Here is a 15,437-nt window from a genome sequence, read left to right as displayed (position 1 = left end):
TCAGCCTAGACCTTATTGCCCACATCACAATCAGGCTTTTGGTCAAAGCCATTCAACCAGTCTCTAGGAAGTTCCAAACTTTCCCACATTTTCCTGTCTTCTTCTGAGCCCTCCAAACCTTCCCAACCTCTGCCTGTTACACAGTTCTAAAGTTGCTTCCGCATTTTCAGATGTCTTTTCAGCAGTGTTTCACTCTACTGGTACCAATTTACTGTATTCGTCTGTTTTCATACTGCTGACAAAGACATACCCAAGACTGGGCAATTTACAAAACAAAGGAGTTTAATGGACAACTCACAGTTCCACATCACTGGGGACGCCTCACAATCATGATGGAAGGCAAGGAGGAGCAAGTCTGACGCATGGCAGCAGGGAAAGAGAGCTTGTGTAGGGAAACTCCTGTTTGTTTGTTTGCTTTAAATCAGATCTTGTGAGAATCATGCACGGTCACAAGAACAGCACAGGAAAGATCCGCCCCCATAATTCAATTACCTCTCACCAGATTCCTTCCACAACACATGGGAATTGTGAGAGTTACAATTCAAGATGAGATTTGGGAGGGGACAGAGAGCCAAACCATATCAGTGGCCTTCTTTAGGTCATTGAACAAGCTTAGATGGTTTTTATTTTCTTCAGTATCCAGTCCTCATGCCTGCTATTTGATCTACCAGGCATGCTCTTCCCTTGGCCTCCTCCAGATTCCTTTTTGCCTTCCCAATTTAAATTTCAAGTCTCTTTCTAAATGTCAGGTTCTCAGAGAAGCCTTTCCTAATCTCCCAAACAAGATTTGATCTCCCTACACTCACTCACCAAAATTCTTTATTTCTTCTTCTGATTATTAATTAAAATTAAATCTATTTTAATAATTACAGCCATTGCAGTGCCTCATGCCTGTAATCCTAGCACTTTGGGAGACCAAAGAGAGTGGATCATGAGGTCAGGAGGTCGAGACCAGCTTGGCCAACATGGCGAAACCCTGTCTCTACAAAAATTACAAAAATTAGCCAGGCATGGTGGCGGTTCCCTGTAATCCCAGCTACTTGGGAGGCTGAGGCAGGAGAATCGCTTGAACCTGAGAGGTGGACGTTGCAGGGAGCTGAAATCGCACGATTGCACTCCAGCTTGAGTAACAAGAGCGAAACTTCATCTCAAAAAAATTTTAAAAAGGCCGGGCAAAGTGGCTCACGCCTGTAATCCAGCAATTTGGAAGGCCGAGGCAGCCTGATCACAAGGTCAGGAGATTGAGACCATCCTGGCTAACACGGTGAAACCCTGTCTCTACTAAAAATACAAAAAATTACCCGGGCATAGTGGCGGGCCGCCTGTAGTCCCAGCTACTCAGGAAGCTGAGGCAGGAGAATGGCGTGAACCCGGGAGGTGGAGCTTGCAGTGAGCCAAGATCGCGCCACTGCACTCCGGCCTGGGCGACAGAGCAAGCCTCCGTCTCAAAATAAATAAATAAATAAACAAACAAATAAATAAATAAATAAATAAATAAATAAAATTACTAGTTTAAGCTTTGTCTATCATACTAGATTGTAAGCAACTTGAGAGCAGTACAGGATTGTCTTGTTTTCAGCTGTAGCACAGTGCCAGGTATATTTTCTAGTTAATTAATAAATAAACAATACATATTATTTGAATGAATGAATGAACCTAAGAAAATAAAAAAATACCGAGATAAACATTATTAAAATGCTTAAGGCAGGGCCTATGATTTATAATTTGTATTATTGTATCAAACTACAAAATCATTTCAAAGTATTGCATACTCATGTTATCCTTGATCTATTTACTCACTTTAATCCTATTATAACTACTAGTTGATTCCGTTTTAAAATAAATTAACTAAAAATTATCTGATTTAATTTTAAGAAGATGCAATGCTCCAAGAATTATTAATGACAGAAAAGCTAATCTAAAGTATTAAAAATAAATACATTTCTATGCCAGGTAGTGCTAAAAGATATGAAGAAAAGTAAAGCAGTGTAAGGGAGTAAAGAGCAATGAGGGAGTTATTTTAGATATGGGAATCAGGGAAGATTTATATGTTACGCTGACATTTGAGCAGAGATCTGCAGAAAATTTGAGATTAAGCCGTGAGGATATCAGATTGTTCTTTATTTACACTCATGTGCAAAATAATTTTTTTAATTTTGCAATTAAGAAAATATTTTATATTAGAATATTACAAATTTTTATTTTGAAAATCTCTTTTGTTTTGCAAATATTTCCCATAATTTGCAATGTACTTTTCTCATCATAGATTCGGTATTTATCTTTATTATAGTTGGCACATTTTATTCTCCTTCATTCTCAGTTTCCAGATTATGGCCTTTCAAGCCTGCCTAGTGTTAGAATGAGACCCAAGTGGGGCTACATATTCATGTTACAGAAAAAGAAGCTTTAAGACAACTGTGCTAACGGAATCACACCTAAATTCTTTGCCAGTGATACTCAAGCTCTCAGTTATTTTCTGGCTGGAACAATAATTTTGGTTTATTCGTTCAGTCACACAGCTATAGGCAATCCCAAAGGGGCTTTCTGATAAAGGTTTCCAAATAATCATTTCCCTGGAGAGTTATAATTTGGGATGATTTAAAACTGAGAAGCATAGTTCAACCAGTCATCCTTCTTGCCTCTTATTACCTACAAACCTTCAGTGGTCCTGGCATCTGACTCTATGTGATTCCTTAGGTATGTTGCATGCAGACAATAATAAACTTTATTTCCACATACAAATTCTTCACCCCCAAAGTGAAAGTCTGAGAGACAGAGAGAAACCAGAGATGCAAGTACCATTTGAAACGTACCTGAAAATCAGGCTGCAGCAAAAATGGTAACCCCTGCAGTTTGTCACATCTTAATTTCAAATTTAATATACAATATATCACATTTTATTACCTATATTATAAACTTTTTATTTATATGGAAAAGATCACTTCTCCACATTCTTGGGCGTCTCATAATAAATAGAGCATACATCATTCTAACTATAAATTCATTGCCCTACAATAATAGCTAATATTGAGTGTTTAGTAAGTATAGGTGTAAGTTTATTAGATAGATAGATAGACAGATGATAGATAGATGATAGATAGATAGATAATAGATAAAAGTAGATTGATTTTGATATAAACTTATTTAAACATCACATTAACTCTTATAAAGTGAAGTTTAATATACCTTCATTTTACAGAGGAAGAAACTGAGGTACAGCAAGGGCAAACAATCTGTCCTAAGTTACTGAAATAATAAGCGATAGACCCTCAATTCGAACCCCAATACTCTTGACCCAAAACTATTTTACAGAATATCAGTCATGATTCTCTACTGCCACAATCTTTCAGTTAGTTATTCTTCTGTCTCGCACCTTTCAAGATCCTATTTCTTCTTTTATCAGTCAGACCAGTGGAATAGCATTTTTTGTGATTCACTTCTTCACCTGCCACACACATGAAAAAAACCCTCCAAAACCTTGCCCTTCATTCCAAGCCTATCCCCACAATCAACAATTCTACCATTTGTAGATATTGAGCATAGATTTTGGATACCATTTTTGTCCTGAAACAAACATTGACTAACAAGAACATTAAATACAATAATAATTGACTCAACATATCCGTTTTCTTTTTTAACATTACTTTTCATTTTATATTCATAATAAAATGTGAGAATAACTCTGGTTCCCAATGATTTAATTAATACTTTTTCATCCAGGCAGTGAGACTAAGACCTTGTAATGCATTAATCTTGTCAGTCTCTCTTTTTACATTTTTTTCTATTTCTATGTAATAATAATAATGAGACTTTATTAAGCCAGGGTTGAAAGATGATTTTAGAGGCCTTCAACATGAATTCACTAGATACTTACACAGACTGCTCAAGTTTTAGAAAGAGAAAAAAGTTACTTAGAGAAAAAGTGAGGTATATGTTGTAGAACACATACTAAAGACAATGAATCTGGGTCTACTCTCATTTCCATTTCTCACTTGTGTGGCAAAGTTACTTTGTTCATCTGTTAAATGGGAGTGTTGAATTTTAGTACAGAGGCTCATTCCTAGGCTAAAATTATATTATTTCCATATTATTACAAAGTGAATGAAGTAACAAGTTGTAGTAGTGGTCTGTCTTCCAGAATTGATAACCAGTATCATATGATTTTGACTCCAAAAAAAGCAAAAAATAACAACACGATATTTATTCAAATGGTATTATAAAGTTGACATGGTTCAGAAAAAGAGAATCACTTAAAAAGCAACTACATACCCCTCTCACCCAGCTCCGAATCTCTGCCACCCATATTTGATGGCTTCCTTAATTCTTAGTCATTTATATTATAAAGTTCACAGATAAGTAGGGATTTTTAAAGAAATAATTTCTCCTCTTCCTAAAGAACATGGATGACAAAGCTCCTCCAACTTTTCATCCCACGAATTACTTTTGAACTAGTTTTTAAGGCTTTGTTGACAAGATCACGCTTGGCCACTGGCTACTCATGCTTGTATCAAATTTTTCTTTTCTGTCGTTCTCAACTTTGCCTATTGGAATCACTTGGGGATCTTGTAAAACTACTTATGCCTGGGTCTTAGCCCCAGAGAGTCAGATTTATAGATCTGCTGTAGGGCCTGAGCATTGGGATTTTTTAAAGCTCCCCAGGTGGTTCTAAGGAACATCTAATGTTGAGAATTCCTCTGAGTTCTGAAAATATGTGAAGGATTCAGTCACTGACTCAGTTAATGTGCTGTGTTCACTTTCTGTATCAGCCTCTATGCATCATTCCTGGTGCATTCTGAGTTAAAAGAAAAAGCATACACTATTCATCTATGGCTATAAGGAAATATTGCTATTTTAAAATAAAGAAAAATATTGCACACTTTTCTATATTTTGGGGGACCTATATAATTACTCTTAGGTAGAAAAAGGCTTTTTTCTTTTAGAAAAGAATTTTTTTCATTATGAAAGGCAAGGCATAAGGCAGTGTTTGAATGAGAAAACAGATAACCATAATTAAATTCTTTCCACAATAAAGTTCATATTTGTTCTTGCTGATATAGAGAGATTATTTTAAGGTACAATAATTTCAGCTTTGAACAGGTAGCGCCAAATGCAGGACTGTGTGTGTGTGTGCGTGCATGCGTGTATGTGTGTGTGTTTGGATAGTTTGTTCTGCAGTTTGTTTTTCATTGTTGTTTTGCTGTGGGGGGGTTTCTTCCACCCTTTTTTGGAGCTTTGCTGGGTGTGGGGTCAGCAGTGGTTTGGAAGATGGAGAAGGAATTAAGTGGTTGTGCATGGATAGTATAAAAGAACTAGGAGAGAAGAATTTGCAAAGACACAGTGGGTCTCAGCAACATGGGTACAGATTGAGCCTAAAGGAAGAACATAGCCACAATATTATTTTTAAATTCCCTGAGACAGTTGTGATTAGTAAATCTGGAAAGAGCAGTTTCCTATTCTATGCTGCAATTTCCCTAATCCAAATCTTTAATACAGCTTTATCAACTACTAACTTAATAATGGCTGTCTCTTCCCTTTGCTTTGGAGACTAAAATCTATATTTACAATTTGAGGTGAAGCCGACCAGAAAAGCTGGAGGAATATGTAGAGTGGTGGAGAGATAGCCAGAATGGTCAGGGAGAAACCAGCCAAAACCAGGAATTTGGCAGTGGAGCTGAAAAGTTAACAACTGAGATATATAAGCACGATCTCCAAGAATTCACAGAAATATTTGGGAAGAATATAAATTTCTTTCAGTCTGAACTGAGATTGGAATTCAAATTATTTTATTAAAGAATTAAAGAAAAATTTGCTCCCACTGAAGGCCAGAGGGCACAACTGGGTTATACTTTGGTATATTCATGAAAGGGACAGAATTCTTTGTACAGAACTGTCATTTATCTCTTCCACAGTTCCATTACTCTTTCTGGGGCAGATATATCACAAGGTACAGGAAAAAAAATCCATGGAGCTTTCATCTTATAATGGAGTGGAAAAGCTTAACACATACCCTTAGCTGAATAGCTAAGATCTTGAGAGAAGTCCAGGTTTCCATATTATTGTTGTGACCTATTTGAGCCCTATGAAAAGTCCTGTGACATTGCAATGTTTGTTTTTTTTTTTAATCTAAAGTTATAGTTGCTTCTTGTTGTTTTTGTAAGTGAGATGGAAACCCTATCAAAAGAAGAAAACAAACCATCAATTGTCCAACATTAGGCCAATTACAGGATGCTAAATAGTTTGCAAGTCTGTAAACAAGGTATGCTTATATTGAATTACTCGTAGTTTGTATTCAGATGGTATTTTTTCTTCCTTTAAAGGTCTTACAATAAGATATGCTTAAATTCTTAGTGATGACCAGTTTTACTAGATTCATTAGATATTTTTATGATAGATTCATTTCCTTTTTTCTTAGAGACATGCTATTTTTATAGAAATATTATAATTTTCAGCCTAGTGGTTCCAAAAATACATAACACACAAAATAAGTAAAATACAAGAAATCTATGGTTAGCTGTCTGTGTAAGAATCATTACAATAACATTCAAAATGCAAACGATAGGGCCCCAACTATAGTAGGGCAGGGATAAGAAACAGAAATCTGTTTTTTTTAGAAAAGCACAGAGAAATCAGACTTGAGAAACACTGGGCTGTATGATAGACCCCTCAAACAACCTATAGCTGTGAAGCTTCAATATATTTTGCTGCTAAGAGCAGATGCATATATTATGCTTCTGTTGTCTAATAATGTTCCTTTTCACTTGAGAGTTTTAAATTTTCTCTTTTCTCCTTTACAATTTCATCTTTATATCACTTCCTTTATAGAATTTTTCTCTCTTTCTTGTTTAGTAGGTTTCTTAGGTGATTGCTTACAGAGTATTTTGTCTCCTGTAAGGAAAGGTAGTAATTTCAGATGGAGACACAGAGAAGACAAACAAACTTCAATATGAAAGATTCAAGTGTTTATACAGAGAAGAATATTCCAAAGCACTCTGTAAAGTGTTATATGCTACATTCTATTGTGATTCTATATTTAGTTTCTAGAACCAGGTACATATCAGATGTGTAATACATATTTGTTGAATGAATGAATGAATGAATAATTCATGAATGAATGAATGAATAATTCATGAATGAATGAATGAATTAGCCAGCAGCATAGCATACAAGCCAATAGAAAAGCCTCTGGAGTTAGCTAAATGTATCTGTCAGGGAGTTATACCTAATAAGTCATTGAATCTTTGTTTCCTTAGACCAATGTACATTTTAGATGTATTACCAGGATTTTACAGAATCATAAACTAGAGCAAAATTTTAAGGAAGACATTGCTGCACACATTAATATTAGAAGCACCATATTATCTCTAAAGTCATGAAGGGTGTCACAGAAAAATACGTCATTGGATTACCTCTAACATGTACCATTAGAACGTGGTCCACTCACATTCCCAAGTTTTGAAATTTTTTTTAAAAAATTGCTTACTTTGTTCATCTTTTGTTACAATGATCAGTTTTTCTCTATTGATATCAGACAAGATAATTTTATATATGAACCATCACCTTTCTTAATCCATTCAAAACTCATAATCTACAAGAAATGAAGTTCATTCTTATTATTTTTAATTGCTTTGAAAAATAAGAATGCTATGTTTATTATTTTGCATTGCATTGAAAAATAATGCTTTGAAGCAAAAAAAATTACATCTGAAAAAGAAGAAGACTGTGGTTAATAAAAATCTGTAACTGAACTAGAATAATAAAATAAAATTTCAAAAAACTTTATTGTCTTCCTTCTCATTGTTTCATAAACAAAGATATAAGTGTTATCGAACAGGACAGAAATCCTCTTTGTTGGAAGAAATCTGTCAGCATTTAAGGTTCTGGAATGGAAAAGAGCTAACTCAAACCAATGCTCTACCATTTGCTATCTAAGTATAGAGTAGAAGACTCCAGGTGGGGTGTTCGCTCCTGTAATCCCAGCACTTTGGGAGGCCAAGGTGCTTGGATCACTTGAGGCCAGGAGTTTGAGATTAGCCTGGCCAACATGGAAAAACCCTGTCTCTACTGAAAACACAAAAATCAGCTGGGCGTGGTGGTGCATGCCTGTAATCCCAGCTACTCGGGAGACACAAGAATCACTTGAACCCAGGAGGTGGAGGTTGCAGTGAGCTGAAATCGCTCCACTGCACTTCAGCCTAGGTGACAAAGTGAGACACTGTCTCAAAAAAAAAAAAAAAATAGAGACAGTAGAAGAGTTATAAGGTCTGAATGTGCCCTTTAAGCTGAAATATAAATGATGAACTGGAGCCAGATAGAGGAGTATGTGAAGAAAGATCCTTCCAAGCTGAAGGAATAGCAAGTGCAAAGCAATAGGCAGGAATGAGCTTGGTGCGTTTGAGAAACATTAGGAAGTTATCCCTGATGAGTGAGAAGTGCAGTAGGTGTGGTAGCAAGTGGTAGGTTTCAAAGTTAGAGGCCCAGCAAAAGCCAAAAATATACAGGTAGGCATAGTAAGGGTTTGGATTTTACTTCAATCGCAATGAAAGCTATCCAGAAAGTTTCAAATAAGGATAAAATGTCGAGTTGAGGCTTATATTTTTAAAATATTACTCTTCCTGCTTTGGATATGACTTATGAGTGGTCAAAAGAAAGTTCTGCTAAGAAGCTATAACAAGAATACAAGAATGAGATGCTCTTGATTGGACTTGGGCAGCCATGAAAAGGGTGTGTGCTGGTGGTTATCTTTTGATGTGTTATTTTGATGTGTTATTCCTTCTGCCATCTTCTCTGTACTGTGGTTTATCCCCAAGCCCCTAACCAGCAAGTCTGTGCTTTAGACTCTACCTATTGCAGGCACTGACAAAGATTCAGAAGGAAAAGAGTTAAAATTCATTATTTCTCCTGCAGTAGTGCAGCAGCTCAGACTCCTGGAGTGGTGGCAGTGGAACGCTTCTTAAAATCCAAACTCCAGTGGCCATGTCCTGCTTTGCGGGTGAGATTTTGGCACCGACTTCTTGCAGTTTTGTAATTTCTAGATAGCATCCCCAATCCTTACAGTGACTTCTCTACCCTCACCAACATTATTTCAAACAACTTATCTTGGATTAAATCTGTTTGAAATATATAGACTGATTTTTTTTTTCCGTGACTGAACTCTGACTAATACAGTATTTTTTCTTTGTCTAGAAGTAGTTCCAAGAAATCATTCTGCAAAGATGGGAACCTGGGAGAGATTTTCTGTCCCGGATGGGTTTGATCAAAATTATGACCTCGACTCCAGTATAAAATGGGATGTCAGTCATACATAGCATTTAGACAAAGTAGCCATCGAGTGAGTGACTGCCAGGGCTCTGTGGTGGACTCTGGCTACACTGGAAAATGACATAAAGAAAATTTTGAGTTCAGTGCTTTAAATTCTCCTGGTCAAGTTATGAGCAGAGAACTGGAGTATTTCAATTACCACCCTAAAATACTCTCTTATCTCTTATTTACAAGAGTTAGGATGACCAATATGGCAAAGACCAGATCCAAAATTTAACTCTGTGGGTTTGAAAAATTACAATGTAAATTGAATTCAGAATATTAATAGGCCTCTTATTTGAATTTTTTTGCATTGAATAAAGGGAATACGACACAGGGAGCTGGATGCGGGATATTTCAGCTGACAGATAAATCTGTTAAACTTGAACCTCTAAGTCCCACTGTGTGTCCTGGAGGAAGCAGCCCCTTCTTCCTTGAGTCAGGGGACAAATCCTTTCCTATCTCATCTGAAGCAGTTATCTTACAGAGTGGCCAATCTCTTCAACATCCACTCATCACCTCTCATTGTCTCTAGAACCATAATTGGAACATGGCTTAGGATCGAACACACACGATGTGCCTGAAAGGGAACACATTGCACAGAACCTGAGTTGTCACATGGGAGTTCTCAGCCTTTGACTGACACTCTATACCTCAACCAGTTCAAACAACTGAAGCCCTTTGAATGAACTCTGAGAATCTGCCAAAAGTATTTCTTGAAAGTCATCCTCCTAACCTTCCCCAAAGGGACCTATAGACATTTGCCAGGGTCACTGTGCACTGAGGAGGAGGAAATACTAAAGCTTTCGAAAGATTATTGGATATTTAATCTCAGTTTACGTTATTTCCCAGGAACTGAAACTGCCTCTATGGTCTACCAGTCAAAAACGGGATTTCCAGAAGTCATGTGATGAAGATTTAGCTCAAATCCATCAGAGGTGGATCCAGATGATCTGTCAGTCTCTCTCTTCCGAGTCTTTAAAGGTAGCATTCATCTGTGTTTTCCCCAGAAATGTGGTATTACATTTGTTTTTATTATTTTGATAGGGACACAAATTTCCAGATCCTTATACTTGGCCCTATCCATTATAATGGTTCTAATTGTTTTTTCCTTGCTTCAAACTGGGGAAATAGTATCAAATTGTTGAAAGAGACATCTTTATATACTTGCCTTTTTAGTCTGTGACAAGATAGGTGGGTCATAGGAAAAAATAGCAAACTACTTTGAGTAGGTAGCGACACCAATTGCAGTTGGTGTTCCAAGTGTGATCTCTTTGCTAGAGCACATTAACATACCCATTCTCATTAAATGTGCAGATTTTGGTCTGGCTAGTGCCCCTCACTAGGATTGCAATTATTAGACCATACTGGCAGCAGTAAAACTGTATTCTATTATTTGGAGAATGTGTCCATTTTCTGATTATCTTTCACACTCCAATGTTCAGGGCACTTGATCACACACCGTCCCACAGGGCATTATACTGGTCCAATACATTTATGACATCATCCCGGTCAGACCTGGTAAGAAGGAAGCAGCAAATATCCTAAATGTGTTGATAAGATATATCCATGCCTGAGGGAAGAAATAAATCCCGTGAAAACTCAGAGACCTTCACGAGGTTCTAGGAATCCAGCAGAATTGAGGAATTCCCAGGTATTTCTTTCAAAGTGAACAACGAGGTGCTTTGCCTTGCATCTCTATGACACAGAAAGAGATGATGAATGAGCTTCTTTAGATCTTGCAGGCAGTGTGCACTTCACAAAATACGCTGTTCTGAATCATATAACAGGAAGTTTTGACATTAGGCATGATAATGGTCCTTCATAGATGTCCAGGTCCTCTGGAAACTGTGTATATATTGCATTACCTGGCAAAAGGGATTATGCAAATATGATTAAGTTAAGGACCTTGAGTTGGGGGAGATTATCCTGGATTTTCTAGGCGGTCTCAATCTAAGCAAACGGGTCCTTAAAAACAGAGACTATTTCCTTCTGTCCAAAAGAAGGACATGTAACTATGAAGAATAGTCAGAGATGCAGCAAGGTTTGATTTAAAGATAGAAAATCAGGGAAGATCATAAAGCTGGGAATGTGGGCAACCTCTAATAGCTGCAAAAGCAAGGAAATGATTCTCAACTAGAGCCTCCAGAAAGGAATGCAGCCCTGCCAAACCTTGGTTTTAGCGCAATAAGACCATCTTGAATTTCTGACTTACAGAACTGTAAGATAAAAATCACTTTTTGTTGTTTTAGTCCACTAACTTTGTAGTAATATGCTACAAAACAATGGAAAACTAATACAGGGCCACAACAAGAATAGGTTCTAAATCTGGAGCAGGTATAGTGCAGCTGCTTTCCTGCTTGGGCTTTAAAACCCAGCAGATTCCAATGTGCTCCAAACGTCTACTGCAGATAGGAACGCGATGGACTCTGGGAATCCTGATAGAAGAATCACGATGCAGGCTCCTACAGCTTTTGATTGCAGCTATGCCTTCTTAACACACATAACTTATTTACATTTTGAAAATCAGCTCCTGGGCATGTTCCTAGGATCTGGTAAAGCCTGGGTTCCTGGCATTCCTATCGTGAAATGCCAAGTGCATCTGAAACTAATCTGCCTGTCTATAAACTCATTGTTATCTGATCTGCCAAATCATAAAGTTGCGTGTTCATCGCAACACTCCATTCTCAAGAGGAGTTAGATAAGGCTTTAGCAGTGTCTGAGAGCACAAGAAAGTTTCGGATATATTTGGTTCAGAGTCTTGTGGCACCTGTTTCTTCTGCTTTATCCCATCACTCTCAAACGGCACCTTTTTGTAAGTCCCCATGACCACTGAATGGTTAAGGAAAAAAAAACTTCACCCATATCAACCAATATTCAGGAAAATTCCCTACTAGAGAGGAGGTTCTTAATAATCAGGTAGACAATATAATCAGTTTTGAGTGTTGTCACTCAGTCTTTTTCTATAGTTCATGAAAAAACCACCTATATTGGCAAGATTGTTAAAGTTATGTATAGGTTTAGCAATATGGCATTCCTTTTAACAAGCCTTATTTGATTGCTGTTCCTGCTGTATTTCCAACCTGCCAACAACAGAGATCAAGGCTAAGTTTCTAATATAATTCTACTACCTAAAGGACTGACCAGTCACCTAGGGGAAGGACAATTAAATTAGAATCCTTATACCATGGAGGAAGCAAATTTTCTCTTCACTGTAAAACATACTTATTCCGGATGTGAATATACCTGCCTTGTCCACAATGCTTCTTCCAGCACCATTATCCATTCTCTTATTCATGATTATGGTAATTTACACAACATTGTTTCTGTCTAATGCTTTCCAATTCTAACACGCATCCCATCATCCAGAAATAGTCTGTCTTATACAGTGTCAGAAGACCTGTTCAAGATTCAGATATGGGTCCAGTTGAAAGAACACTGTGTCTCTAGGGTGCAGTCCTACAAATGCAAAATAAGCTTTGAATATTATTTTGATACTATAAACAATGAAAGGAGCTGTTTATTCTAAAGCTAAAACAAAAGGGTCTTGGAACCAAGGAGTGGAAGCTGATAGGAATGGCTTCTATCTCTAGCACACCTACTAAATCTCTCAAAAAATTTCCCTTGATCCCAGAAATTTAGATGCTGATATCTTAATGCAACTAATTACCAAGAAAAGAATGTTTCCATTAGGAAGTACAACAATGTTTTGATGGAAATAAAATTGGTACCTTTTTGTGGTGTGCTTCATCTCAGCTCTGTTGCCTGCCTTTTCCCCCTTCTTATCCATATATCAAGCTGTTGTGTATATGTGTACATATATAAACTCTTAGTTCCGATTGCAAATTCTTAGGAAAGCATATCTGAGTGTTCCTGCTGGCATCCGACTCTAACTCCAGTCTTATTAGCAGGGGCCAGGGTGCCACTAATCAATGCCAGAAGCCAAAGAGAAAAAGGGGTCATCATTGTCTATTTGTCTCAACACCCAGGTAGTTACATTCATTATCTCATTAAATCTTCACATAAAATGCAACCGAGGTGTTAACTGAGAACTTCTTGCCCTCTGACTTACAAGTATGATTAACTTGAAGCTCCAATTACATGCTCTGTGGAGGTTCAAAGTTTTTTTCCCCTAAAATGTCAGTAAATTCTCAAGACTTATATTCTCCATCTGCAGGGTCCTGTTTCCATACATGTGTCTCTGCTCCATTCTACTCTAACCCAACTGTAAAGCTCAATCACTTATTTAATTTTCACTGAAACAAAACTATTTACATACTTCATGCTCCAAACAAAGTGTTTAGGAACATAGAAAAAGTTACGTAACAGCAAATCCCGTTGTAATTTCTCTCATGAGATTTTTAATAAGGCCATCAACGGTCCTTTAATTCATGTATTGAAAAATTACAATGTGGTAATTGTAACAGGAGTTACAAGAATGAGATGCTTTTGATTGGACTAGGGCAGCCATGAAAAGGGTGTGTGCTAGTGGTTACCTCCTTCTCTGTGGTCAATTTCCATTCAGAGAGCAGAAAATCAAAACATAATCAAAACATCAAATTTTCTTATGCTGTACAACTTAACTCTCTTTCACCTGTATTACTAAGAATACCATCTTCAAATTCAAAATATTTGTCAAGTTTTTATCTTCCTCTAAAGAGAAAATCTCTTCTTCAAAAATCTATCAGCCATTAAATGATTAATGATATGATAAATTTATTAAATGATATTACATTCTCACATAGCTAAATGATCATGAAATATTGGAATGATTATCTTTTTTTTCTTATCTCTATTTTAAAGAAGAGTAATATTAGACCAAGCAGTGGTAAGTTAAATGCCACATTAGGAAGAAATGGAATTTTAATCCAAGTATATTTTATTCCAAGTTCATGCCGTTTTCACTGCAGCAGACTTCTTCCCAGATGTTTATTGAGGCCTTGCTATATGCCAAAGACTTCATATATTACACTTCATTTATTCTTCACAATAACCTTGTAAAGTCAGCCGTCAAGATATTTAAAAATCTGGCATCTAGTAAAGATATAGTCTAACTCACTGTGGCATGCTTTCAAATCTGTTTCCCTATCAGTAAAATTGGACATTTGGACTCAATTATTTGGGTAGCCACTTTTGATACTAATCTTAGGGGATCGTATTATGTTTTCTGTCATTCTTCCTCACTCTGTAATAACAACTTTACTCTAGCTTCAAAAAATCAAAAGGACTCTATTTCTAGCACTTACATATTAGAGTTAAATTGTTTATGTATGTATCTGTTATATTCTAGAGGGCAAACCAAATAATATTTTTATGTTCCCAATGGCTGTGCATAAAGACTTGATGAATACTTGTTGAATAACAAATGATTACATATAACTATATAATGTTTATCTGTATATGAGGGAATAATTCATATTTATTAACAGGATAATATTCAGTCCAATTTAAGGGAAAAATTCTTTTTCTGGATAGGTTTTATTTTAACAAGTGTAGACAGACACAAACACTGTGTACCAAGTTGAAAGTGAGTACATTTGTGAATGGGGAGTTTGTTCTTTGCTTTGTGTTGCTGGTTGTTTTTTATTTGCTTATTTTATTTTTTTTCTTTCTTTGTTCATATTGAAATACAAGTATGAAAAGACATTTTGTGTTCACATTGGCCATTCACTGGCTTAATTTTTATGTTATCCCATAATGAATTTATATATGTGTTTTAGGTATTTTTCTATATACAAGATAAAGTAGCTTAATTATATTTTGAAAAATAAAAAATAAGAGAATTTGACTTCTGTGGAACTGTCTGTCCATAATGAACTCTTTGGAAAACAAATACTTATATTCATTATCTTTGCTATTTGTTATCTGTAAAATTCATGCATATCTTCTATGTGGAGAAATACATAATTTTTCATTGATGGGATTTAGATGGAAAGATTAGTAAAAATTTCAATTCTACTTTTTCTTTGTTTTCTCTATTTTCTTGTCCAAACACCTCCTGAACACAGGTTACATGGACAGCAGTGTGCCATGCTGTGGGGCGTCCTGCAGATGACAGCGTCTGCTTGACTGCATTTCTGGAGGAGAGTCAATTGATTTTTACACATATGTGAACGAGAGCTTAGAGTGCATTAGCATAT

The sequence above is a fragment of the Symphalangus syndactylus genome, chromosome 21 (genome assembly GCF_028878055.3).
Source record: "Symphalangus syndactylus isolate Jambi chromosome 21, NHGRI_mSymSyn1-v2.1_pri, whole genome shotgun sequence".
Taxonomy (NCBI): domain Eukaryota; kingdom Metazoa; phylum Chordata; class Mammalia; order Primates; family Hylobatidae; genus Symphalangus; species Symphalangus syndactylus.
The sequence above is the reverse complement of the archived record's forward strand: the minus strand, read 5'-3'. Positions refer to the sequence as shown.